This window comes from Myotis myotis, unplaced genomic scaffold, assembly GCF_014108235.1.
Source record: "Myotis myotis isolate mMyoMyo1 unplaced genomic scaffold, mMyoMyo1.p scaffold_m19_p_8, whole genome shotgun sequence".
NCBI lineage: Eukaryota > Metazoa > Chordata > Mammalia > Chiroptera > Vespertilionidae > Myotis > Myotis myotis.
In genome coordinates, this window is record NW_023416390.1 from 18087937 (window position 1) to 18115837 (window position 27901).

The 27901-nt window shown below is 37.4% G+C and overlaps 1 protein-coding gene and 1 long non-coding RNA gene across 14 annotated transcripts in view; both read right to left on the reverse strand.

The window, feature by feature from the left end:
* Positions 1-27901, reverse strand: part of IKZF2 (IKAROS family zinc finger 2) — a 149898-nt gene that overhangs the window by 97580 nt on the left and 24417 nt on the right. The gene's annotated exons all lie outside the window — the stretch shown is intronic.
* Positions 251-27304, reverse strand: LOC118662157. Its single transcript, XR_004969605.1, has 2 exons — positions 26470-27304; positions 251-1037 (listed from the first exon to the last, which is right to left on the reverse strand). It is a non-coding gene; the product is annotated as an uncharacterized LOC118662157 (long non-coding RNA).

Consider the following 27901-nt stretch of genomic DNA (forward strand, 5'->3'; position numbering starts at 1 on the left):
GGACAAGTTTGGAAGCTGTTTTTTGTGCCTTTTCTTTGTTTCCGACATACAAACAATAAGGGATTGCAAAAATAAACAAGATGTCAATCTCTCAAGATTTCAATAACTGAGTCTCGGAACCTAAGAAAATACTGGAGTCTTTCACTCTTTCTGCCCCACGCCCAGCCATCAGGAGGAAGGGAGGGGAACAGCAGCGCCTCCCTAGCATGGCTCCGCTGCTGTGCAAGAGCATGAAGGCATCGCGATGGAATCAAGTGTGAAAATGTTTTATTCTAGAATATTGTAAGGTGGCCAGTAGTGAAAACAGAGACAGAGAAAACAGCACGGAGGCAAGGAATCATGGGAGGCTTGAGTCCATACAGTGATCACAATAATGATAATATAGATAATAACATTAAGTAACTGAGCGATCATAATGTTTAAAGAAACTGAGCCCCTCTATATTCCAAATATATAGGGGGCTTAAACATACATGTAATTATAACAATCTTCACAACTATCAGTGTTATCACTTCTGTTATATAGGTATGACAACTGAGGCTCAGACATACTGACTGTTCACACAGGGTCACTCAGCATGCAGTTACTCTTTTGGGTAAATAACAAGAGATCATATTAAATGATGATGGCTAGACATATAGACATGTTTGTCACAGCTAACCAAACTCATGGGGTTTTAACCTAAGACTGCCTCCAAAGCCTGACTAATAATTTAAAAAATTATATTGTACCAGCTTTACTAATAAAAATATTTTATTAATGATTACAAAAGATAATCTTATGATTTATCAAATCAACAGACTAAAAAGGAAACAATATAAGTTTAATGGACACTTAATATTATGCACTCCATTGACTTAAAGAATGAATGACTATGAGTACAAGATGACAAAGGATAAATAGGCTTTTTTTTTTTTAAGGAAAGAATGGGAAATCTCTTTAACCTTTTTTTATTGCTGCATCCATCCCATGAAAGGAACTTTCTTCTTATAATAAAATTACATCTTGATCTTCAATAAATGTTTGTTTTGTAAACTCTGGACAATTAGTAAAAATAAAAATGTAATACAATATTATATTTTTGTATTAATATTACTTTTTGAAGAGAGCTTAATAATAAGCTGTTTTACAATGTATGGATTCTCTAAAAATGTTAATTATTATAAATTACAATAAATATTACAGAAATACTTTAAAATTTAAAAATACTACATAATTATTTATTAATCACAAATATAGTCATATTTATAAGGGGAAAAAATTAAAATTACTTTGAATTTTCTAAGACTACAGTATTCTGAAATGTACTGACCAAAATGAATGATAATTATGTATGGCACATTCAGAAGGTGCATATATTTTCTGCATAAAAATTATGCTATTTTCTTTATTTTCATGCTCACACACTTCAGATCCTATTTATAATATAGATAAAATGGGAAGAAAAAGAGAGAGTGAACTATTCCACAGATACTGCAAACTCTCAGAAAAATATTATTTTACTGTTAAAACAGAACCTGTTGGTCTCTTCGGCTACCACACGTGTTTTAAAAGTTTTGTTTTGCTGTGGTTTTAAAGCTCAGTGCAATCTCTCTACCGCCGCTTCCAACGGGCGAAAAAACAAAGAGTTAAAACTCAAATGCAACAGTAAACCACAGGGCAGAGACCAGGCTCTCTCAGCCCATTCCTTAACAAACTTGTTGCCAGTCCTGTCTGCACCATCCTAACTCCTATGTTTCTCTGGCCTCAAGCCAAGAGTATCATTTTACTGCGAGTAAAGAAAAAGACTTTCATTCTTCCAATCTTGTACTACTTTCACCCCGACCTTGTAATCTTGTTTTTCCACATTTCTAACTGCTCAAACAAAAGCCTTCCCCCCTGAAATATTCATAAATGACAGGGAAAAGAAGAGAATGGGAAGGAGATGTTCTCTGTACAGATAGCACTCCTAGTCCTGGGCGCTATTTTAAACACCGATAAGGACAAGCTTGGAAGCAGGGACTCTGCTCACACCCAGTGAATTCAGGTAAAGTCTCCATTGTTCCACATTGCCATGGTCTGGTGACAGGAACCCCAACTAGAGCAAGCTTGCCCTGCATTTTCCTCGGCATTTAGATGCCAACTCTGATAAAGTCACGCCTTAAAATATCCACACAGCATGCAGCATACAGATAGCAACGAAGCCTTCAGCCATTCCCAGACACAGATGAGACGGTAAAAAGGGGAGGAAATCGGAACAAGACTTACAGACACAAGTAGACACACACAGCCAACCCATTTGTAACTACGGCTGTCGAGATCCTTCCTCACACTAGGGACCTACGTGGATCCAACAACAAAAATAGTGGAGAGAGTCCATCCCTCCCCCACCCCTGCTTCAGATTTTCTCAGAGGAGCCCATTGCTTTCTGTCACTAGTCTCCTTGGAGGGGTGTCCAAATGCATTCTTCATTGCTCTTTTTCTTTCAATTCCAGTGACTCCCTGAAATGTCTAATTCCTCACTCTTTATTCTCCTGAACCTCCCACAAGATTTGACTTCTCTCCTAGGGCAGAGATCTCTCCCCTGAGCTACCCATAGAAACCAATTCCCCCACTGCCTTCCCTCCCAACATTCCCCAAAGATCCAATCCTCTCCTCTCCTGCTATTTTCCTTTCCAGCTGTTCCCTAAAGAACCTGACATCACTATGAGTGAAAATACAGAAGAGGTCTGGGAAGGAGAGGAGAGAATACCACTGTAACAACACACACACACGCATACACACACTGAAGGAATGATACTTAATTCCTGAACTGTCTGTTATCTGTAAGTTTTGTTTATACACATTACATCCTACCACCTCTAATAGACTCAAATTTTCCCAAATGCCTTGATGAAATAATTGTATCTACAAAAACAACAACACAACTTACAGAAAGCTTTACCAACTTATAAAACTGTAACCAAAGTCCAAAGAATAAAGTGCAAAGATCATTTTTTACCTCCAATCAAACATTGGAAATCAGAATTCTGGGGTGGGGAGTGGGAGGAGGAGGAAGCTTTAACCAAACCGTGGACAGATTGGCACCATGCTCAAAAACTCTGTTGCTCACAATTTAACTAAATTCTATTTCAGGAAACTATTTTGCTGAAAAGTTTGTATTAAGATTTAAGAGTCTTGAAACAACTTTTACACTGTTTAATTTTCGCCTTTTCAGATAATAAAACATCTCTGGGGCAAAAGATAAATATGTATAATATTTTCTTTTTTAAAAAATATATTTTATTGATTTTTTACAGAGAGGAAGGGAGAGGGACAGAGAGCTAGAAACATCGATGAGAGAGAAACATCGATCAGCTGCCTCCTGCACACCCCACATTGGGGATGTGCCCGCAACCAAGGTACATGCCCTTGACCGGAATCAAACTTGGGACCTTTCAGTCTGCAGGCCGACGCTCTATCCACTGAGCCAAACCGGTTACGGCAAATAATATTTTCAATAACACTTTCTTCATTCTATATATTTTTACAACCAGAAATACAATTATAAGAATTATTTTTTTTCTTTTTAAGATATAAAATCCCTAAATGTACTTTATTGATAAATTGATAAACTTCACAATTAGCTATTTCTGTTGGCGGGGGGGGGGGGGGGGGCGAAGGCATTATTATGACTGAAAATAATGAACCAAGTAATTAGTATTTAAGTATTTTTGACACTGACCCTATTTCCTCTGTGGTTTCTAAACAAGTAAGATACAAAAAGAGAGAATCAAACTCTTTTCCTGTTTAACTTAGGACACCCTTGTTTTTCTAAATGAAAAGAGGGTCTAACAACTTTTAAGAAAAAAAAAATCTGTTCTTTGTAGATTTTCCATTTGATGCAAAGTATCTAACAGCCCGTTGACACTAAGAAAAATCTAAAAGTGAAGTACATCAAGTCTCACTTTCATATATCTTGTTCATATTTAGTACTATGATGAACATATTAAATAATTCATGTATTTAAGATGTAATTCATATGTAATACTTAGACGACAACAGTACTAAAAAGTGTCTCTCCAATTTAAATGCTTTAGAAGTAAAAGATTTTAAAATTTTTAATGTAATTCCTATTCCAAGTACCTATCATTGCACCTATCAGCTCATCATATGGTAAAGAATGGATATGTCCTACACCTTTCTTGACAATATATTAGAGAATTTTTTTAAAATAACTGCGACATCCTAAATTGGAAGTGAAAAGACTCGAAGTTAATCTATCTATTACCTGTGTGGCCTTGGACAATTCCTTAACTTTTCTTTGTTTGTTTCACACCTCTAAGATGAAAGGGGCTGAAATATCTCTTAAAAGCTCTGATTAAATGAAATGAAAGTAATCAGGGGCATAATCCTAAATTTGACAAAAGGTAGCATAAAAACAACAGAGACACTAAATTGAATTTTCAGGAGGATGGACTGGCTATAAATCAAGGAAAAATGATTGAAATTACTAAGTAGAAACCAACAAGACATCATTTTCAGTATTTAGGTCACTGACTATTCTCCAAAGTATTTAAAATGGGTGTTATGCTTGATGTCAACTAGAACATATCACCAGCTGCTAAGAAACGAAAAAATGAAGACTATAAGATGTACAATTATTTCATAGGGGATTTTTCTTAAAGTAAACAGACGTATAGAAGAACTTTACACATTTCTTTTACATTTTTCTTCCATTTACATAGCACAAAGAAACTTCCTTACAGTAGCCTAATGGGCTACTTTCACCAATACCCTGTGATCTGTATTTGATCTCAATAAGCACAATGTCATGCATGAAAGAAAGAGGGAACCTCTTCTAAAAACCCCTAGTGTGTTGACTTGGGGAGGGGGTTAACATACAATACAATATACAGATGATGTATTATAGAACTGTACACCCAAAACCTATATAATTTTATTAGCCAATGTCACCCCAATGAAGTCAATAAAATAAAAATAAAAAAAAAACACACACCTTAGTGTGGCCCACAACCTCAGAGAGCTGAGCTCCGGGCTGAGCTAATGAACTGATGTGACCTGAGATCTGATCCCACTGCAGTAGCCATCAGGCTCCAGTGGTAGTGTTACTTTACCAAAATAAACCCCTCCTCAACGCGCAAGAGTGCCAAGAGCACTCCCAGGTGCCAACTTCTACTCTTCTGGAAGAAGATTCAACTAGCAAAGTTAGAAGGGCTTTGAACTGTTTTTCTGTAGTAGGTACATATACTTAGATTCTACTCATCCTAAAATCCATTTTCAAAGTATAAACGCACTGCATTACATGCTCATTGTAGAAAATTTGGAAATCTAGAAAATAACATAGAACCCATATTATAATTCCAACACTCAAAGATGACCACTGCATTTGATGTATATTCTTCCTATCTTTTCTCTATGAAATACTCATACAGTAGTGAGTTTTTATTTACCAATTTGAGATTCTACCAAATGAAATTGTGCAGCCTTTTAAATTTATTTTGTAAAATTCCTATGCCATCATAACGTTTGTGCACCTAATTTTTAATAACTGCATCTTATTTCTCCCAGTGGGCATGCCATTTAAAAAAACAACAAAAAACAATCAGCCATACTCTAAAGCATTTTTAAAAACTTAAATGTGAAAGTTAATTTTCTGTATCAAATATTCAAGCTGAGATTATTTTAAAGGTGATTTTTAAAAATATATTTTTATTGATTTCAGAGAGGAAGGAAGAGGGAGAGAGAGATAGAAAAATCAATGATGAGAGAGAATCATTGATTGGCTGCCTCCTGAACACCCCCACAGGGATGGAGCCTACAACCTGGACATGTGGCCTTGACCTCCTGGTTCATAGGTCAATGCTCAACCGTTGAGCCATGCAGGTCTGGCAAAAAGTGATTTTAACAGTTGATTTATCAGGCTCTTGGTAAACAAAAAATACAAGCAGACCCAAACTTACACCACTGAAAATTTTGTGATCAACTCCCCCTTTATTTTATTCAAATACTAGGGGCCCAGTGCACAAATTTGTGCACCTTGAAAGGAACTGTGGGCTGCGAGGCTGCAGTGGGTACAGAGGCGGGTCTCAGCCCATCCTTCTGCACCCCTGCCAGGCCCCTCCCGCCGTGGCCCCCCGGAACCCTGTCTGCCACCGCTGCTCCCATGCACTGATGGTGCCAGCCCCTCTAGCACCTGCTGATGGCGCAGAGCGATTGGGGCCGGTGCCAGCAGCGGGTGTGAGCAGCGGCTGCTGCCCCAATCGCCCCTCAGAAGCAGGAGGAGGTGGAGAAGCCCTGAGGGGCAATTGGGGCCAGCAGCCACCAGTCATACCCACTGACAGCATCAGCTCTGGCGCCAGCTGCAGGTGTGAGCGGGAGCAAAGAATTTTCAGTAACCACCAGAGGCTCATCCCGATGGCAGCGACCGGGGCCCCACCTTGGTCTGGTGCCTCTGCTCACCTGCTCCACAATCCCACCATGGCCAATGCCCGCCATGTTCTGCACATGCACCCTGGTGGTCAGCGCATGTCATAGCGACTGGCTGTTCGGTTGTTCCACCATTCGGTCTATTTGCATATTAGACTTTTATTATATAGGATGTCAAATATTGTAAGTAGTGCAAGCTGTGCTTTTTGGCTTGTCAACACTCACCTTAGAACTTTAAGGTTGCACATCATAATTAACATAATCACTGGCATAATACATGCTTGTATTCAGTATTCACTATGCTAAGTGTTTTATAAAGACTTTCACTCTAATCTTGACCACAACTCTATAAGGTAATTATTGGTATCTTTTTTACAAATTAAGAGATCAACTTTCTGAAATGTTAAATAATTCATAGAACTAATAAATAAATCCCACCAAAACATACGATGTCACTCTTGAATCTCACAATGAACAGATGTCCCATGTTCTCATTTGTGTTCATATACTATACATTTCTATTTATTAACTAATTTTAACACTAATGAAAACAAACACCTAACACTACCACTATTACTATCATGTTATAGCATGGCAATTTGACAATGTTATATACTACAAGGAGATTAGCATAAGCAAAGTAAAATATAATACAGATATTTTTAATATTATAATTTTCAGAGGTGCATGTTATATAAAAATGTCCAGTAATTTTTAAAATGAATTCCAATCCTAATTTTTGTCCAACTGTTTATTAACATTGAGTGGTGTGGTTCATTTGTTACTTTTAGTGTCTATCTTTTTTTTTTCCTTTCTGGGCTGTTGAATAGATATATATTTACATGTTTTTAAAAAATTAAGGTATATAATGAAAATTCTTGCTTTAATAAAGTATATAATGAAAAGTCTTGCCTGTATCCCAACCCCCTATCTGCTCAGCTATGAACCCTCAACCTACATACCCCCAAAATAAATAACCAGTTTATTGCTTTCTTGTATGTTTCCCAATATTTTTAACACAAGTACCAATAATTTATCCTTTTTTTGCACAAATGTATCTTATTTTATTCTGCCTTTGCCTTTTTAAACTTAGCAATATATTTTGGAAATATTTTCATATTCATAAGGTTCCTCAATTTTTTATATGTCTATATACATTCCATTATCGATGTACCTAATTTATTTCATCAGATTTCTAAAATGTTTCCCATGTTCTTCTATTGAAGACAATTTCAGAGGGAAGGGCAGGGGGGGGAGAGATTAACCAAAGAACTTATATACATACATGTATAACCCATGGACAGAAAATAGTGCAGTGAAGACCTGGGGAGGAGGCAGGAGTAGGGTAGAGGGAGTCAATGGGAGTAAAAGGGGGCATCTGCAATACTTTAAACAGTAAAGATAAATTTAAAAAACAATAATGTGGTCATGAATAATTTTGTATGCTTAACATTTTACAAATATACTGTAAGATAAATTTGCAGCAATAGGACTACTAAATCAAAGCTCATATGCATTTGTTCCAATTTACATTTATAACAACTCCTACTCCCCTCAACAATGTATGAAAATCCTAGTTTCCTTGTAGCCTTGCCAACAGAGTATGCCATTACACATTTTGATTTTTGCTAATGTACTGCATTAAAAAAAATTAACTGATTTTAGAGAGAGGAAGGGGGGGGAGAGAGAGAGAAAACATCAACTGGCTGCCTCTCACATGCACCCCAACAAAGGACAGAACCACAACCTGGGTATGTGCCCTGTCCAGGAATCAATACCCACCACCTTTCGGTGCACTGAGTGACAATTCAAGCAACCAAGCCACACCAGCCAGGGCTAATGCACTACACTTTTTAAAAATACTGTCTGTGTACTCTTAGATTTCTTCTATTTGGAAAGAAGTTGAGGAACTCTTTATATGTGTAAAAGTCAGTGGTAATTTTCTGTGACCTATGTGTTAATATAACCAGATTTACATTAGGTCTTCTTTATAAATTACTTGGAGTTCCTATGTATTAGGGAGATACAGCTTATTCATAATGAGTTGTAATTTATACCACCAACCTATTTATATTTTGTTTTTGCTCATATTTGTTGTCATGTAAAAGTTTTAAAGTTTTATAAATTTAAATACATTAATCATTTTAAATGGACTTTTGGAATGATGAGTCTACCTGCCAAAGAATATGGTATCTCTTCCCATTTTATGTATTCTTCTGTATATTCTTTAATCAAATATTATGCAATTAAATAAAACATACATTAATTTTGAGCTTCCCTATTACTGAACTAATATGTTGTGTGTGATCATTTTTCAACTGATCCTATGAGGGTTGTGGATATAAAATCTTATAAAATAATAACAATTATTTTACCACTTCCTTTCTAATTTTTATCCCCTATTCCAGTGATGGCGAACCTATGACACACGTGTCAGAGGTGACACGCGAACTCATTTTTTTGGTTGATTTTTCTTTGTTAAATGGCATTTAAATATATAAAATAGATATCAAAACTATAAATCTTTGTTTTACTATGGTTGTAAGTATCAAAAAAATTCTATATGTGACACGGCACCAGAGTTAAGTTAGGGTTTTTCAAAATGCTGACACGCTGAGCTCAAAAGGTTCGCCATCACTGTCCTATTCTCTTCCTTTTATCTAATGACACTGGCAATTTCCTCCAGCACAACAGTAAATAACAGTGAAGGAAATAAGCCAAATTTGTTCTTATTTCTGATGTTAATGAGTATGCCTCATGTGTTTTCCCATCAATCATAATAGCTTTGGGATGATGTAAGTATATATTTATCCCATTGAAGAAGTCTCCTTTAAATACTATTTTATTAAGTGTGTAGAATGGCTGTTAATTTTTATCATATGTCTTTTCAATGTCCTTAGAAATAATGCTATGATTTTTATACTTAGGTTAATATGATAACTATTAGGAAGGTGCCTACTATTGAACCATCTTTGCACTGCTGAAATAAACACCACTTGTTAATAATGTATCATTATTTTAATGGAATCCAGATTGTTAAGTTATTTTTAGAAATTGCTGTTTATTTGGACTATTATTATTATTTGATAGTATTAAACTACAAGAGGCCAAGTCTTAAAGCAATAAAGCATTACCAACCAGAAAATTTGGGGGAGGAAGACTTGAATTTAGATTGGGACTGAGATATAAACTAATTGATTATCAGGCAGCTACAGTTCCATTGATAAGAACTATGAGGCTATTATTTTGGGTGCTATATCACAGGGAAATTATACATTCAGCAGAAACCTTTTAGCCTAACACTGTATGAGGGTTTCTTTAAATTCAATAATACATTCATTCAACATAATAAAGATTTATTGAACTCTTATTTTCAAGGCACTGAATGGCTGTTTAGTGTAGTTCAGTGACTTGCAAATGTTTTTGACCTAGATACACAATCAGAAATACATTTTTATTGCAACTCAATATATATGTGACCTATGTGCTAATATAATATGTACATCTATGTGTATCTAAAAATAGATGCATGTTTATAAAATGGTTTCATAAAACAATACTATACTACACATAATATATACACACAATGATCTATTTTTATTCCATATCATTTTTTATTAAAAGCTAGTTGAAACACACTATGTTTACTTCCAGCCCAGAATAAATGACAATATGTACTTTAGGAAATATTGTCATACTGGCTAAGAACAAAGATTCTGGAGTGACACAACCTAGGTTTGAATATCAGCTCCGCCTTTTAATGGCTTTTGTACATCCATGTCTCATCTATAAGACGAGGGCAACAGTGTCCACCTCATAGGATTTTATGAAGATTAAATAAGTCAATACTTACAAATGCATGTTTCAATAGATTTGACTGGTTTAATAAAATATTTCCCTTGACCCTACAGTTGCCAAAAGAAAAACAGTATCCCTATAATGCAGAAACTGAGGGGAAAATCACTAACAATATAAACTTTCTATCATCTATTAGAAATGATTATGAACATTTCAATATGATCTAAATGTCTGATCTGGGCCATGTCTTCCCTTCCAAAACCTTAGAGATAATTAATAAATATGCACTAAGGCCTTCATTTTATTCTCTCTTTATATACAGATGCACATAAGGGAAACCCCTAAAAGTCCTTTTAGTGACTTTATGAAACCAATAAGTATGCTAAAAAATAATTTATCAATATATTACAAAGAAGTCACTATATGTATGACTCTCAATTATGTACTTTTAAAATATTTCACAATAACATAAATATCTCTGGCAGATGTCATATGCTCCAGATTTTCATATCTGTAAACTGGATAAAAAACATTTTTATATCACATTTCTTAAAGATAATTATGAAAAATTTCTGGCTTATTGCCTATCCCCTACTCTTTACTGCTTCTGATTGAGTAGTGAAAGAGGAAACAGTGCACGCAACATAACTACAGATATGACATAAGGACCAAGTCCTGGAATCCATGGCCACAATGTCCTTTATCCAGAACTTCTGGGGAAGTTGGTGGCACTAAGAGGGTTGGTGTGAACAAACATCCTCCTGAGGAATACAGAGAGCCTTTACCTTCAGATTTATGTGCAAATTCTTTTATAAGTTTCATTTTTCAATTACAGTTTACATTCAGTATTATTTTGTATTAGTTTCAGGTGTACAGCATAGTGATTAGAAAATCATACTTACATGGTGATGCCCCTGATATTTCCAGTACTCACCTGGCACCATATGTAATTATTACAATATTACTGATTCTACTAGAGGCCTGGTGCACAACATTCATGCACTGGCGGGGGGTGCTCAGCCTGGCCTATGCCCTTTCGCAGTCCAGGAGCCCTCAGGGATGTCCAACTGATGGTTAAGCCTCAGACATCCTTAGCCCTGCTGCAGGGGCGGGAGAGACTCCCACCACCAACTGCTGCACTCACCAGTCCTCAGCCCGGCTTCTGGCTGAGCGGCGCTCTCTCTGTGGGAGTGCACTAACCACCAGGGGGCAGCTCCTGTATTGAGCATCTGCCCACTGGTGGTCAGTGCATGTCATAGCGACTGGTCTTTCTGATGTTTGGTCAATTTGCATATTAGCCTTTTATTATATAGAATTCCTTACTTTGCATCCCAGGCCCATTTTGTGACTACCAATTTACAGTTTTTAATCCTCTGGCAACCATCTATCTATCTATCAGTCTATTTCTATTGTATTTTTGCTTATTTTATATTCAAATTCTTAGGGGATTCAAGATGAAGTGGAGATAGGTATGTGATAAAGATCTATTTGTATGAAGGGCATAGATATTCAGTGATCATTCCCACAATAATAATAAAAAAATGAATCTTCCTATCTGATCCACCAAGACTATTCTACACCCACAATGGCTCTTGGTACAGCTGTAGAAGGGACAATCCAGGAAATATATGAAAGTACAACTCTAAATCAGTCTTAAATGGTAGGCAGAAAGTACCCTAATATTTACAGTACTCAGGTGTATAAACATCTTAAGGCCAGCCTGGAGGAAAGAGTAAGCTCTTTCCCCCTTTAACTCCCAGTATTGCAGGGCCTGTCCAAGGTGAACTTGTGAGCTAATAGAGAATAGATATTTATTAGACATACTTTCACTGTTCCATCTACTTTTAGAATCTATCCACTATACATATCAAACAATATTAATATTTAGGCTCCTGCTGGTAAACATGCTACATTAATTTCAAGTACAATCTCAAGAAACCCCCTAACTATGCAAGTGTCTGTTTAGAAAAAAAAAAAAAAAAAGAGAGTCATGTTTGAAAGTTCGTTTACTACTGAAGTAAGAAGATTTGTTTTTTCTCTTCTCTCTTTCTCCATTTTATCTAGTGACATTGGCTACATTTTTTTTTTCTAATTGTGGTAGTAGGATGGATAGCGGTGTGTGTTTTGTTTAGTTTTAGCATCCTCCCCAAATCTTACTAGGATTATATACTTAAATTTGGCACTTATTCAGCAAGGAGGAGCAGGATGCATGAGTTTGATAGAAATAAAGCTAAATGGATAATTTTATGCTTATCACATGGATGGCAAGTGCTAGCAGGCTAACAGAACACCTATCTCCCACTGAAACTACACCACCACCCTCTTCCCAATAGACCTACAGCAATCAGTCCTGATTAACGCAGCCTGTTCTCTGCCCTTGAATGGCTTCCTGAATTCCTTCCACATCGATAACCAACTCCAAAGTTGTTTCAAATGACAGCTGATTGAAAATGTTAAATATGTCTTCAGTGCTTGTCTTTGCTAATGATGACAATAAGGTTTCTTGAAAAACAACTGTATCTTTAGTTTCTTCAGAGAAATCTAATCTTCCTCTAAAATAAAAAGGTGTGTGTGTGTCCATGTGTATTTTAAGGACAAAGGTGTTTTTTTAGTCTGATAAGTACACTGATAGTTTTACTTTGACAGATCCTAAATATAATTGCTACAGGAAAATGTAAAGGAGTATTTTGATAAAATAAAATATTAAGTGAGAAAAACTAGGTGTTGTTTTCTTTTTTTCCTTTTTTTTTTGTTTTTTCTTTCATGTTTACCCACTGATTCACTGTTGGATGGAATTGAGAAATGTAATTTTTTAAAAAATATATATTTTATTGATTTTTTACAGAGAGGAAGGGAGAGAGATAGAGAGCTAGAAACATCGACGAGAGAGAAACATCGATCAGCTGCCTCCTGCACATCTCCTACTGGGGATGTGCCCGCAACCCAGGTACATGCCCCTGACCGGAATCGAACCTGGGACCCTTCAGTCCGCAGGCCGACGCTCCATCCACTAAGCCAAACCGGTTTCGGCGAGAAATGTAATTATTGATGATCAGATTACTTAACTATGTGATGTACATCACTATACAAAATGAACACACTCATAATATAAAGTATATGAAAGAATATGTAAAAAACGGGTAAGAAATTCCTCATAAGGTCCCCCCGAAGTGTGAAGATCTGATCCCCCCAAAGGAATCCAGTGTAATGGCTTTGATCAAAGCATAAGCCTCTTAAGAAACAGAAACATAAACCTATTCAGAGAATGCTTTCTAGAATTAAAGCAAATGCACATTAATTCTTGAAAACTGTAAAAGAGCAGTTTCAATCACGTTCTGAAAAGGCAAAATCACAGCCAAATTAGATAATGCTGCTCTCAGTAGCTGTGAAAAAGCTGTATAATAAATATATACAATCACTTGCTATTCAATAAACGTATTGAACTTTTAGTTTTCGCAAGACACTAGCCTAGGAAAATGAGATTATACATGTTTATGCATTACATATGAACTGCCCCTAATTTGAAGTAGGAGGAAGGGAATGGTCACTGGAGAGGAAAATAAGACTTCTAGAAAACTCCTGTATAAACATGCTATCCTATTAGTTAAATAAAATTCTATAGGCTTGAAACAATAGAAGAATTAAACCTCTGATGGAATACTTCCTTTAACTTCTCAGCCACCCTGGGAAAACGTCTGTGTTCACAGTGAGGTCTCTGAATATGATAGCAGACTAATCGGTACAGGTTCTTGAGATAATAGAAGCTCACCTGGCGAAGCAGGCAGCCTGCCCATCAACTTCAGATCCACATATCTCCCAAATTACAATCAGAGACTGTGTTCACACCCTGAAACCAATCCATCACTCTCATCTCCTGCCTTAAAAATAAATTAAAGGGATAGGTGAGGGCACTGCATGACTCAAACCACATGGATCTCAACAAGTATGTCCTATTTACTATTAGGGAATAGTCATAATTGGCATTAGACCAAGTTTTTTTTCCATCAAAACTAAAAGGTAAATTTCTATACTACATGCCAACGGTCAGTAACCCAAAACGTCTCAGCATTTACACAGTATAATAAATACTTAGATTTTTGGGGTTTTTTTTTACTTTAAAACATTTTAGAACAGAAAAAGCTATCTCAGAATCACATAGTTTGGATATATGATAGAGAAGAAATAGCTGTGTAACATCAGAGCTTTCTTATTTTTCAGAGCAGGTACACAGAAGCAGGGTAAAACTCTTAGATACACCAAAGCTCTGCCTGAAACTCTTTTAATATTAAAGAAAGAATAACAGAAGATACTTTGTTGACTTCCTGCTTAAAAACACTATTTGTAGGAAAAATAAATCGTATTATCAACATCTTACATGACAAACTCTCCTTTGGTGACAGGAACACAAAGAGATGAGCCAGTAGGTTCATTACCACAGATTATAATACTCTGTAGCTATTAAAAAATACACACACACACACACACACACACACACACTTAGTGACATAAAACAGTGTTTAGAAGTATAATATTGTGAAAAATAACCTTATAATGAACAATTTTTTTTCAGGTTGGTAATTTACCAATTTATGTACAATTAGATACAAATGCCCTCGAATATGTTAGTGACCCCCACAAGGCAACGCCCATTCACTTCTTCCTCATGACACAAACCCCTAAAGACCCTCCTGAAGTAACATGTTTTCCTATTTTTTTCTCTTTTTTAAAAATTATCTTTATTGTTGAAAGCAGTACAGATGTCCCCTTTCTCCCCATTGACACCCCTGCCCCCTCCCAGGCCTTCACCACACTATTACCTCTGTCCATGGGTAATGCATATATGCATATGAATTCTTTGGTTAATCTCTCCCCATCTCCCACCCCCACCCCGCCTTCAGTCTCTTCCATGCTTGTGTCTCTGGATGTATCTTGTTCATTCATTAGTTTATTAGATTCCATGTATGAGTGAGAGCATGTGAGACAGCATGGAGGGACCTGGAGATTATTATGCTAAACAATGTTTATTATAAGATCCAAGCCATTCCTGTGTTTACATGGGAATAGAAAATGACCTGGACAGAAATCCTTTGAACTGCTAAATAAATTGTATACAAAGTACTTAGAACAATGCCTGATACACAGTAAATGCTATATAAGAATCTCTGGTATTATTTTTTGCGTAGTAATTGGCTCTGATTGTGAGATTATGAATGCTTCTCCTTTTGTTTTTACTTATGCATATTTCCTTTTCCCCCTTAATTAACCTGTATTCATTCAATTAAAATCATTTGCAATAAAATATGTGTAATTAAAATATTCTTTATTAAAATTATTATCTTCACATCCAATAATCACAATCCAGGAAGACTTACACATATTATAATTCCTTCAAATAACTGGGATACCCAATCATTTTTACACAATGGCATTTAAGGTACAATTCATTATGAAAAGAAGCTCAGAATAAAAGGTACAGAGGAAAGGAGAGAAACATTAAAAGTGTAGACATCTGAGTTTTCTGTCCTCTACTATGAAAAAATGTAATTTCACAAAAGCTCCGACCCCAACAAAGAAACCAAAGTGTAAAACAAGCCATCCATCGTTATTCAGTACTGTCTGCCTAACTCAGAAGCAGCAGGAGCTGCTGCCACTCACCCAACAGTTACTGGTATTTAATAACCACATTTCACATGTACGGGATCACTTACAAGGTGCCCCAAATTACGCCAAGAGTTTCATACTTCATCTCATTGAATCCTCCCAACAGCCTTATGAGAGGTGCTTTTCCCAATCTTTAAGGCAGAGGGAGATGAAGCACAGAGAGGTTAAGTAACTTATCAAGGTCACACAGCTGGTTAAGTGAAGCCTAGGCAGATCCTAGGTCCCAGCTTCCAGCACTAATCATTGAGTATCTACTATGAGCAAAATGATAGGCACATCAAGGAATTCATAACTGCCCACAAGTCTAGACTCCTGATCTGCTAAAGCCAGGGCCTCTTAACAATCACTCTCAATCAACCCTCTTCCAACTTTCAACCTGAGCCCCTACAGAAACGCAGTCACTGTAATTGCAATGATCATGACTACCAACAAAACTCTAATTGCCAAAGCTCTGTTCCCACTCCCGGCTCTATAAGAAAAAATGTGTTCCTCGACTTCTGATTTGTAATTTAAAATGTATTTCCTCATAAAAGGTAGTGTGCATAATGCTCTTAATATTACCCATCACATAGCCCTAGCTTGTTTGGCTCAGTGGATAGAGCATCGGCCTGCAGACTGAAGGGTCCCGGGTTTGATTCCAGTCAAGGGCACATACCCTGGTTGCAGGCTCAATCCCCAGTAGGGGATGTGTAGGAGGCAGCTGATCAATGATTCTTTCACCACTGATGTTTCTATCTCTCTCTCCCTTCTTCTCTGAAATCAATAAAAATATATTTAAAAAAACAAACAACAAACAAAAAAATCAGATAGATGTTACATTAACTGAGGCTTTTCATTCGTTATTCAGAAAATTTAACCACAATTTTACCATAGTTTTAAATAAAAAGTGCATTCCTTTACTGCATCATTTTATGTTTAATATTAGCATACAGAAAAATTGAGCTTTTCTCCCCAGTGTCCAGTTCTACAAGTATAGATTCATGTGACCATCACCATATTCAGGACATGAAACAAAAATATAATCTTAACAAAAAAGAAAAGAGGCTTATCAATGAACTTAAAGGCAACCCCTGAAACATTACATGTAGTTCTCGCCTTGTGTCTCCAACTGATCAGGTTTTCCCCCCTCCCTAGGACAAATGCAGTGAATACCGAAATAGAAAGGCTTGGTATATTTTTACAAAACATAGTTTTCCAGCTGTAGCATTTTATTCTTTGCAGATATTTAGCAGCTGAGGTTTTTATAGGGGATTTATCAAAACAGTTGCAATTCTTTCCATGGCAGAGTTTCGACAAGAGTGGAAATTATGAAAGAGCACACCTTGCCCACACTGTGCATGCCTGGACACTGCTGATCCACAGACAAGGGCTGGGTGGAGGTCTCGGGGCTGAGATGATCAAGTGTGTATTTATACAGTATTCAAAGACACTGGGAAATGTGTTCTTTATTTATACAACTAAAACTAGAAGTTCCTCAATATTAAAACTAAAGTAAATAATACCAACTCCAACAAACTAAAAAAGGTAGTTTTGAATCTTATAATTAGCTCAAGCTTTGTATGGGTTATAAATGCCACTTAAGACTTTCTCCCTCTCCACAAAAAAATTATTTGGCATGGGGCCAAAAAATGGCAAAAGCGTCACTTCCAGATCCTAATATTCTCTTTTCTAACCACAAAGTTAGTGCTAATATTCTGTACTCATGAAAAAATAAGTATTAGCTCAGGTCTGGTACCACTTGTGGGCTGAGAGCAGTTACTTCAATGTTATTAATTTGATAGAAAGTAAATAATACACGTGGCCCTAACCTTCTCCATAACCTCCGGTGTGATCTGGTGCTTGAAATTCCCATTATTAGGAATGTATTGCAATGACTTGAGACTTTTTCTATTTCTAGAAAAACCTCAACTAAAGCATATATGCTGCTCTAAAACAACAATAAACTATTAAACTAGGTCACTCTAAAAAATATCAGCTTTACATTTACTTGAATTGTTCTTTGATAAAACAGAATGTAAAAGCCCGTAGTGGCATAGACAGGTATTGATTGATTTGGATGAAGAGGGATTGTGAAGACATACAGAATCACGCAACCCTGAAGGGAAGCCAGGACTGAGAGGAACAGCGAAGCAGCAAGAATGTACCACAAGGGAAGTGGGTTTCTAAAGGGGAGTGTGAAGAAAGAAGAAAGAATAGCAAAAGGGGCCCAAGACAATTCATGCACTTCACGAAAGCTAGCCTTATCTACATAACCTTTGCTGGGGCATTGATGGCATGCCCCTTCCTGCGTTCTAAGTACTCTTCACACCACAACCTCATTTTTTTTTAATGAAATAGGTCAACTTGACAAAGGGCAAATGACGGAGCTGAAACAAATTTCCCTAGGTTTAGCCAGAGGAAGTTTCATTAGAAGACTAAAACCATGAGCCAGCACAAACAGGACTGATGAAAGTGTGGGAGAGAAGAAATATGAGAAGGACAAAGAAAGGGTGCACCACTGTTATTATTCTGTTGCATATGACACATATAAGGAAGTCTATAGGAATTTGTTTATTAATAGCCCAGCCTACTATAAGGCCCAGCTACAGACGTTCCATCTTGGCTGGCTCCAAGTTACAAGAATAACCATGAAGCAAGACCTGAACAGGCTTGAGTGCTTGGTATATGACTATCTCTAAGCTCTGGATTCACAGGTCGCCATCCTGTATGGATCTCTACTGCATCCTGTTCACCAATGGACAGGTGAAATCAGATCAAAGTTGGCCTTTACTGCTTGATCTCTCCCCCTGCCCAGCGAAAGGAGACACCTCCACCTGTCTTTCTTCAAAGGCAGCCCCCACTCCAATCTACTTCATCCAAGGCCATTTACTCTCCCTACTTATCCTATCTAATAAAGAGGGAATATGCTAATTGACCCTCACACCATCGCAAAGATGGCAGTGCCCACAGCCAATAAGGAGGGAATATGCTAATTGTTGTCCCACCCTCAAAGATGGCGGCACCAACAGCCAATAAGGAGGGCATATGCTAATTGACTGTCCCACCCTCAAAGATGGCGGTGTCCTCAGCCACAAGATGGCGGTGCCCAGTCCCCTCAGCCCCGCTGGAGAGGCAGGCCCAGCCTTGCCATGCACCTGCCTCCAGAGTCCCCCAGTCCCCACAGTCCCCCAGCTGCCCAGGGCCATCCGAGGCTCAGGTAACCAGGGCCGGCCAAGGCTTGCACTGCTGGCAGTGGCAGCAGCAGAGGTGTGACGGGGCATCGCCTTCCCCTGATGGCCAGGTCGCCTCCCGCCCCTGAGGGCTCCCGGACTGTGAGAGGGAGCAGGTAGGGATGAGGAACCCCCCACTCCAGTGCATGAATTTTCATGCACTGGGCCTCTAGAATGGTCATAAAACACTGGGGAGAGGTGTACCTACTCTGTTGCAGATACAGCAAGATTACAGGTATAGAGCTGAACAAGACACAGTCTCTGCCCTGGAGGATGTTAAAGTCTAACATGGGAGACAGTTATAAAACAATAACGACAGAATGTGGCAAATACTATAATAGAAATATGTACTTAATCAGTGCTACTAGAATGCAGGGGAGTAACTAAAGTTTTAAAGAAACAGTAACATTTGGTCTTTAAGACGGATTGGGAGCTTGCCTGATGGAGAAAATGGGACAGAAATTCAAGGAAAAGGATTATGCAAAGGCAAAGATCAAGACATGACAAGTGGCTGTGGTTGAAACATAGTATATGTGGCCCTAACCGGTTTGGCTCAGTGGATAGAGCGTCGGCCTGGGGACTGAAAGGTCCCGGGTTCGATTCCGGTCAAGGGCACGTACCTTGGTTGCGGGCACATCCCCAGTAGGGGATATGCAGGAGGCAGCTGGTCGATGTTTCTCTCTCATCGATGTTTCTAACTCTATCCCTCTCCCTTCCTCTCTGTAAAAAATCAATAAAATATATTAAAAAAAAAAGAAACATAGTATATGTGAAAGGGAATTTAAGGAGTTGAAAATAAAAAGATAGATTGTATTGTTTAATAAAGGGTGTAGCATAAAATCCTAAAGAGCTTATTAGTTCTTTATAGGTAATATAACTTTTTGTAGCTCTGCATAGGTAAGGGAGTCATGAAGGTTTTTAGGAATGGGAATGACAAATTTATATTATAGAAATAAGTGACAAGACACGGAAAAGAAATTATTAATTATATGAATATAACTAGAAGGTAGATGACCTCCATACCTTCCTAAGAAACTGGTGTACCTTCTGCCTTAATCATATGGATATAATTGGAACACTCTGTTTTGTTTGCCTGGATGTATCAAACTTCCATCTAAAATATCTGATATTTGATTTTTTAATTTACTTGATTTCTCTATGCTAAACTTCATCTCCATAAAGAAAGCATACATTCCAAAGTATTCAATAAACGCTCACTAACTGATATTTAGATAATTATCCTATAGGGTCTATTCTATAAATCAATTTTCTGCTTTCTTATTCTATTTCTACCTATTCTATTATTTCTATCGACTCTATGGGGTCCTCTGATTCTATTTCTCCTCTATTTCCACAGACTATTAGAGAAATATAAGGTCAGCCAGGTAAATGTTTGCACAAGCACATTTAAAACGCACATCTCTTCTTTCCTTCTGGCTCCAGCTCCTGGGGATATGGCTTCCTATCTTATAGGCAAATCAGGACTTGGGTGCCACACTGATACCATTAGCTATATTTCTTACATTCGGTAGTAATTCAATGTGGAAGCTGGAGTCTCTGGAAAATTGTTTAGCAGATCATATAGGTCAGTCCTGGAATTCCACCAATATCTCTCTAACTTTCAGGGTTGCTTTAAGTGAAAGGAACCTAAGGAAAGTTTTGTGATTACTCTTGGAATAACTGCTCTTGGCAGACTGGTCACTAAATGTTTTGATAGTTTCTCTGAGGCACAATGAAGAAAAATATAACTATAGCAAAAGCTTTTCATAACCAGAGTATGGCTTAAATGTGATCATTAGTACATTTTTGCTCAAGCTTAGTCCAGTAACATGTTAACATTCTGAAGAGTTCCTTCTCAGTTTGGTTAGAACTGAGCACTAATCAGCTGTTGAAATCTAAACTGATTATTTCTGAAGTGTCAACAGATGCACCAGTTCCCTGGCTGAAACAGGAACATGCCCCTATTTTTTGTAAACAGCCGAAGGAACACGACTGGGAGAGAGGTGGAGAGAGAAAATATCCAGTCCCATAGAATTCAGTGTGAAAATGTTGCACATGGTTTTTATAAAACGTCCCGAACAAAATAACCTGGAAGGCCAAGAAAAAGGAAAATGACCCAATGTGGGTAGAGGAAAAGTAATGAGAAGAGGAGTAAAGAACTCTTACCTACTGCAATAAAAAAATGTAATGTATCTTTACGTATTAGATTTGGGGTGTTTTGTTTGTTTGTTTGTTTTGTTTTAAGAGCAAACTCTGCCTTCCCTCCATCCCCTGCAGACTCTCAAGACACAGATCAGTCATATGTTTACACCATCACTGAAAAGAAAGGGACATTTCACAGTTTGCTGGTTCATGGTGCAATTCCGTAGTTCCTTAGGTCCTTGAAGCAACCACTTTTATCTACCCCAATGCAGTCCTTCCCAATCCCCTGCACATACACCACAAGCACATGTCGGAGATGTTGCAGGTTCAGTTCCAGACCACAGCGATAAAGGGAGTCCCATAATAATGACAGTCATCATCTTTTTGCTGGCCAAGTGCCTTCCCTCAGTGTGCAAAAGATGCCACATCTGTGAAGTGCATTAAAGCGAAGCCCAATAAAATGAGGTATGCCTGTATTTCAGTGTTTCCTAAATCTGCCTGATGATCAAAATCACAGGTTCCTTCCTTGAAGATTTGGGCTCTGTACCCCTGGGGTGAGGTGTGTTACAAGCATCCCAGAATGATTCTTATGATCAAGCAAGTTTTGGAAACAAGGCTCTATGACATAACCATTTTTACAATAATTTGGTTGTAAAGACTACCCTTTTCTGAGAATTCCATAAATCCCTTGCAATAATGGTACTCTGTGGACTTATTGAAGTACCCTGATCAAATCTGCAGTGACATAAATGATTGTGCTAACACCTCTCCTATAAAGATATCCACTCATTTACTAGCCAGTGAATCCCCTAGTTAGATGATTCTCCAACATACAGCAAAAAGTGTCTGATAAAACCCAGCCTGGCTAAATCAAGAGACTCCCGCCCTGCCACAGGTGATCTGGAACACTGGTATATCTCTGCAACCAGTGAGTGTCAGCTCCTCCGCAAATGTTCACACAAGACAAAGCCAGCTAATTTCCCTGTTAAATGTGAGTCACCATCCTAATGATTTAGATTGCTTAGGTGCACATATTGAAATATATGCTTCCCGGCACCATTCCATATCCAATTACAATAGTAAATCCAATAAAGGCACAGTTAAACTGCCACTTGGGCAAAAGAGAAATACAAAGTTATAAGCCAGAGCAAACGTTCCCAGGGGAAGCAATGTGGATGCCCAGAACCCTTCTCAGAGAGCTCCATATAATCACTTTCGTCTAGGAATTTTTTATAAGAAATTTCAGCTGGAAAATTTTGGTAAGTTTCCACATCCTGAACTAAATTGATCCCTGAAAGATTAGTCCATTTCCTTCATGTGAATTTCAACACCTCTCTATGTCCCTCTTCACTTTTAAATCCACTTTTGTCCCAAAGCATCAAAGAAGAAAAACAAAATTTTGCATTGCATTTGAAATGGAAACTTTTAAATTTTTATTTATTGATGAGAGAGAGAGAGAGAGAGAGAGAGAGAGAGAGAGAGAGAGAGAGAGATCAATTTATTGTTCCACTTATTTATGCAGTCATTGGTTGATTCCTGTATGTACCCTGACTGGAGATGGAGTCCCAACTTTGGTATATCAGGATGATGCCCTAACCAACTGAGCTACCCAGTTAGGGCCTGAAATGGAAACTTAATGGATTTCAAAAAATGCATAGTTGCCAGGCAAATCAGCATTTTAACTATAATTCAATCTGAACTGTTAAATAAAAGAAAGTTATTTGAGAGTAAAATAACAAAGTAACATTAGTAAGATGTAAATTACTGAAAATAAAGTCAGAGTTTTTGTTGTGATTTTTGTTTGTTTGTTATTTAACCACATTTAGATGGTTTACTTGTTCTGTCTGGGTAAAGATGTAAAGAGACAGGATATGTATGTTAAGCACAACACCTGTTGCATTATCCTGGAAAAGAAATTATGATAATCTTTTGAAGACAAGGGCCAATACAAAACCCTAAAAAACCGACATGAAATCCTAATCCACAAGCATGAATATAGAACAAAGCATCTGAAACTCCTCTTAGGTATTTAGTTCGTGTCTTCGTAAAAGCAGAAACATTCCAGAGAGGCAGGTCAGGGCTCAATATAAAGAAGAACCTTCTAAGAATTAGAGCAGATCAACAATGCACCAGTGAGCTTCCTTCCTCCGGCCCTGAACCTGCGGATCACCATCCCGGAGACCACCTGCCATGTGTGCTGCCAGGGATGGGCCAGCTTTGTTTAGGAAGTTGCTCTAATCGACCTCTGGGGTCACTTCCAAGTTGTGTTTTGATTCATCGGGGTTATTCTCGGCGGTGAGAAGCATGATGTGAGTACACACACACACACACACACAGCACCAGAAGGGAACCGGGAAGTCTAATATTTTCAAATGTGATTTTATAGGCAAAAAGCAAAGGATGAATCAGCTACAGCCTCACACTGACATTTCAGAGAAGCGAGAAAGGGAAAGAGATACAATTTTGTTCGACCTCAGAATTCTCTTTGAGTCAAAGAACGAGCCCAGTCCTTAGTGGCCTCAAGCATACTCTTTAACAGGCCCCGACAACCTAGTTCTCGGAGAGACTGGGAGCTGCGAAACTGCAGAACGGACCCAGGTGCATAATTTCTCAGGAAAAACATGTTTGTCATGCAAAGAACCTTCTCTGCTCTCCAGCCTATTTCAGTTTCCCGTGTGAGTAAAACACTGGGCAAGTCCCAACCTAGTACTTTCCTGAAAAAGTATACAAGAAAACAAACAAAAAGAGGACTGACTAGATGTCAGCTTCTCTCAGGAGTAGGCCCAGCCTGGGAGTTTCCAGGCAGTCCAACTCGCTTATCAATTGACAGCTTATCAATCTACAGCTTATCAATCTACCAGTCTTGAAATAGGAAAGAGACATCAGTCCGACACAGGCAGCTCCCTTACACCTTCTATAAGGAATCCCCTTGAATCTCACCTAGCCCTTAAATGTAATCAATCAAATATTTTTTTTTTTAACGTAGAGCCTTATTTTTCTTTCTGTATTCTTTGCTTGCTACTCTACTCTTTAAACACATTCTTCTCTCCTTAAAAGAGTTGCTGCTACATGGATAGTCAGTTTTCATAATATAAAAATTAAGATTTCATTAACCTCTGAACTTTATTGAAGTTCTATGCTAAACACCTCGGAAGTGTTTGTTATGGGATGTACCAAAATGAACCAGAAAATAAAAGCAGGTACATCTTCTGCTGCAGAGTAGTTAACACTTGGAAGTTTTTACTTAACATTGAACAATCAGTGCCCTCCCATTTAATTTTCCTCAGTAGATAGACCCCCAACTAAAACTTTTTCTTCCTTTTCCTAGTTCTTAGTAAGGTTTTTAAGTATAATTTCTCCTGTATGCCGAAGTAGATATGTTCTTCCGGGACAGAAAGTAAACACAGACATTTCTGCCAATTCAACATATGAACTAATGTTTAAGTAACCATAGTTAAGAAATGTCAAATATACCTAGATACTATTTCCCCCGCTCTCAGGTGAACCAAAATTGATAAAATGAAGTGTTGTCAAAGGTAACAGAACAGGGACTCACAAACTACTTGGAGTGGGAATTGGTAAGCTTTTCAAAGGGCAATGTGACCAGACTTTATCCATCAAAAATGGTCACCACACACATTTCTTGGCAGAGTGAATATGCAGCCACGTTATCCTAAGGATATGTGCTAAGGTTAATGGACAGACAAGGACATTCCAGCTAAACACCCAATAATAGCAAAAACCTAGAAACTAAATGCTTCTCAGTGAAAGACTAGCTAAATAAACACAATGTATCCTCAACATATGATGGAATTATATGTGCTGATATTTTTTAAAAAATTGAAAATTCAAGCCATAAGTCTGTGTGCACAGTGTAATCCTATGTACTAGCTGAACTGGCACTATACCGAACCTGCGGGTAAAAACAGAATTAAGTATTGAAGGACAATTAAGAAACTGGTCACGGGAGAAACTGAGGACAGGGATTACCTGGCCAGTAGACCTTTTACTTTTCATCTTACATCTATCTCTACTGTTTTAACTTCATACTCTGTTCCTACACCATTTTTATTTCTAATCTCCCCGTAGGCTACTTTCCAACCCAGGCCATGGCAGACTTTTGTAACACTGGCCACATCCCCTGTGGGGTGAGGCTCACCGCCCACATCCCATCATCCCCAGCGCTATCACCCCGTAACACCGAAGTTCCAGATGGGAACTTGCGTAACGGATGGTTTCAGAGCCCACATTTCTCCCCACCACTTTTCTTCTTTCTTCACATCCTTATGTTACTTGTGCTGATTTCTGTCTCTAAAACATAAACTCATCTGAGAGCGGGATCAAGGTTATCATAACCTTTCTTCCCCCAATGGCATCTAGCACAGTGCTTAGTAGGTACCAGAAATAAATACATGTTACATTTGTGTGTGTGTGTGTTTATGAGATTATAGCTTTAAGGTTAAGATTTTATTTTGAAAGGAAGAACCTACCACTCTCCCAATCATGTAGATTTAGTAAAAAAAAAAAAAAAAAAGTCGCCTCCATTGAACAGGGGGAAAAAAAAAAGACTGAGATACTTAAAACTTTTAAGTGATTTGCCATTAAACAACTAATTAAAAGACAGAGAAAAGTAGACAAAAACATTAAAAGAGGTCTTGAACTTATATGCATATATGCATAGCCCACAGACAGACAATAATGCAGAGGCTTCAGGAAGAGGCAGGAGCAGGGGGGAAGAGGTCATTGGGGAAGGGGATGGAGAAGGGGGACATGTGTAATATTTTCAACCATAAAGATAAATTTTTTAATTAAAAAAAGATTTAAATAAAATTTGTTAATGTTAAGAAAATACACAGCTTTTTATTAGGTATGCCATATGGGGCAAGAGAAAACAGACACACACAAAAAGAATCTGATTGAAGAAAAAAAAAATGTTATAAGTCCCTTCATTTCCAATAGTGTCAACTACAGTTTTTTTAAAAAGGCCTTGGTTTCAGCTCTGGGTACACATTTATAACAGTGAATAGGAACTACACATCAGAATGGAATGATTATTGATTTCTTAATGGATTACTGCTGCACAAATTTACACTCACCAAGAAACCATCAATCTTTGGGTAATAATTATAAACCTATCACAGTACATACAGCATTCTGACTGAATTGAAACTTACTGCTATCTGCCGGGAAATGACCAATTTTCTATTTCTCCAGCTCCAACCACAATACAGAATGGTGAGCAGCTACTTACATCAAATGCTATTATAGGACATGGTCTGAAACGGCCACAGCATGCACCATCTGTAAATTGCTATTAGAGAGGTAAACAATCAGATCCTAGTGGACATATGTCTTATTATTCATTAGCTATGAAAACTGTAAATAAAATGGGCATAAGGCAGTTGCCCTTGTCAAAGCCCTATCGTTACTGGCAGGTTGTGGAGCAGAGTCAAGGGCAAACAGTACATGAGCTGAAGTCATGCTGTTCTGACTTTACATTCTAATTTCAAACCGCTCCCAAAATGTGCATCAGAAGTGCCAAACCACTAAGCTACAGAGGTTCGGCCTCTTTCTAAACCCATGTATGTTCTCAGTGAACTGCATTTTTACCAAGTGGAACGCCATTACAATTAAGATATCATTTTCCAAAAAGAAAATTGCGTTCCATAAGTTCTACCTAGTAGTCTTTCATCACTGGGCAGTAGTGTGATCCAGTATTAATCAATTTAGTTTTTAATCCTCAAGTTTTCCAGCTGTAGGCTTTAGATTGCACCATTTCCTTCCAGATAGTTAACCCCATTCTGAACACCTAATTGATCTTTATTATGCCTATGGAGTCATGGAATGAAGACAATTAGTCCATCCAAATAAAGGTAATCTGGAATGGATAGTATATTTGTTTTCCCTTTTTCTTTGGTTATATCTAACCCAAAAAAATCTATCATCAGATTTTTTTGCTTAGATATATCAATTTGCTTTTCTAAAAAGTTATAACTTGCAATTTTTCCACACAATTAACAACTTAAAAAAATATGTATTTCCAAAACATCCCAGGAAATAAAGAAATGAGATATGATTGGCTTTATAAAGTGTTCTCTTTCTTAAGTACTAAGAGAGTATTAAATTACAAGGATAATCAGTCATAATAATTAAAATACTATTAAGTATAATATAAAATTAAATGGAAAAGCTAAATAAAGCTACCATTATAAAATAAAATAGATTTGTGAAGCACCATAATGGATTTGTGAAACAGTCAAATTTGCAGATGGTAAATTTGGTGGTTTTCATTTGTTTAATGGAAAAGACTATTCTCTATGTATAACAATCAAATCAGAAAAATAAACATTCTCTAGAAGTCAAGAGATAACTGTAGACTGAGTTGACTTTACTTATATTTCAAATAGAAACCATATATAATAAGTATAAAAACCATATGTAAATATTTATAATCTACAAACTATAACAATTGTGCAAGAAAATGAGCTAAGTGTTTTATGCTAGTTATTGCATTTATTTCTTAAAACCTTCTGATAGGCATTATTATTTATAGATGAAGGAACTGAATGTAAAAAGCCCAAGGAACATTCCCAAGGTCACATAGTTGAAAAACAATTCCCTAAAATTCAACCTTAACATAAAAGAGCAGAACCAGTACTTGACCCCAGGTCTAGGTACATTGA